Source organism: Echinococcus granulosus (genome assembly GCF_000524195.1).
Source record: "Echinococcus granulosus chromosome Unknown EG_S00304, whole genome shotgun sequence".
Taxonomy (NCBI): domain Eukaryota; kingdom Metazoa; phylum Platyhelminthes; class Cestoda; order Cyclophyllidea; family Taeniidae; genus Echinococcus; species Echinococcus granulosus.
In genome coordinates this window covers 19,027-21,078 of record NW_020170684.1, presented here as the reverse complement: position 1 = coordinate 21,078, position 2,052 = coordinate 19,027, and positions in this window count along the sequence as shown.

The following is a 2,052-nucleotide window of genomic DNA, read 5'->3' as shown; positions in this document are numbered from 1 at the left end:
CAGCAGAGGAAAAATAGTAATCATTTTGTTCGTGATGTATCTGCGCATGAGTGGATCGAGAAGAACCTGGAGAGTGGACACGTTTGCTCGCACGCCTCTAGTACTTTCTTGCTATTAACGCGAAACAAATGCTATTAATTCTAATTGTTTCGAGTATTTACCAAAGGGGTGTCTTAACATCGCAGTAAAATGCATGAAAGTTGCTAAATGATGTATTGACAAGTCCCGTCTCGTCGCACTTACGCGATTATTCGCACTATCTCCGGATGACATTCCTTACAGAAACCCAAAACCATTGACCTAATTGTCTAATAGTCTGTAAAAATACCTAACTTTTTATTCCATAATAATGCCAAATCCCAGCGCTATTCAAGACAAGATGATTCAATTACTTCTAAATCCACCGTTGAAGCAGATGATGTCGAAACTGATGGCAAGCCTGTGATTAGGCATGTGACAAATGCAATGATGATTGTTTGCCATGCTTTTACACTTCTGCACTCAGAAACACGAAATTTTGCATGAAATATTTTCTTGCACAAACGCGAGGCAAAACAAAGTTATATGCGTTATCAGCTACCTGAGGCATCTTAGTCAAGTAAATGTGGGAAAAGTGCTAAGAAACTCTCGTGGCATATTTGCAGTTCTGGTTGATTGCACAGAAACAAATGGCCTAACTTTGAAGGACACTACGTAGAAAAGAGGAGAACTGTGATTTATGTATCGCCGAAAGATTCATCTATGCTAAGCGGTCACCTTATTAGAATAAAAATTGCAGATATATACCATGGGTTTCTCCTAGCCGTTGGAATCAGATAGAAGTACGTTTAAGCAAATTGTAATGCGACGTTATATGCATACAAATAAAATTATCATATGTGCATTCTTTTAAATAGTGAATTTTTAATTGCTAATTTTTGACGAGACGAGCAATTTATTCACAAGAATGCCAAGTTTGTTCTACTTCATTTGAGATGGTATTCAGAGTATTCTCTGTTTGGTAGCAATAGACTGCACATACTGGACGAAACAAGCGAAAACTGTTATGTATTTTATATTATCATTACATGGTTATACTTTTTTTCGCAGGATAAATGCTTTAATAATGAACAGGTCTCTTTTCAGCTTAAGGATATTGGGCGCAGTTTAATCCTCTACCTACTGTATATAAGTAGCAATTGTTTTTGCACGTCACTGTGGACGGCATTGGGCACGTTCGAAGTGAAATCAATGGGCACGGTTTCGGTCAGGGGCTTCGTCATTTGGTTTTCCGTAGAGTTTTTAGACGGTAATGTGCTCTCAGCTTCACCTTGTAAGAGGTAAATCATGATCATAGGCATTCGATCCACTTCAGATTAGGTGAGAACTCTGATTTAAATAAGAACAGTCCTGTACAAATGACATGAAAGCATGTTGGATTCCTCCATTTTCATCCCTAAAAGTTAGGATTCTCCTTCCAATTTTACGAAACCATCAACGAGGAATGCTGTCCAGGGACGACACCACACTGCAACACGAGACACTACGTAACACGTTCGACCGATCGATTTTCACAGACGTGTATGGTGATGCGAGGAAGTGATTCACACGCCCAACAGCCAGACATGTTGAACTACGCGTTTCGATGCTTTCTACTACTTCTTGCACTTCTGCGCATTGTCGTCATTCCCACCATCCGGTTCATCATCAACGTGCCTCAGCCGCTTCGTTTCGTCTTCTCCAGTTTTAATTACTGTATAGCAGGAATTATTTGCCTTAACTGCCTCTCTATTCTCCACCGTGCTTCACTGTGAATTCACCAGTGTTGCAAACCAATGCAATAATAGGCGGCCGATCCATTTCTATCATCTTGCGTGGGTGCTCCATTTCCATTGCCTGCAGATGGCTGCCTCTGCTCGGCGAGTGGTTTCAAAAGCAAACCTACTTGCAAGACGATACTACACATATTTGGAATGCCCTTCACAATATGATGTTACGTGTGAATTCTACCATAACGGTTCGGGCTTCTTTGGAACACAAGCATGGATTTGGGATAGACGGAGGTGGCTCTTC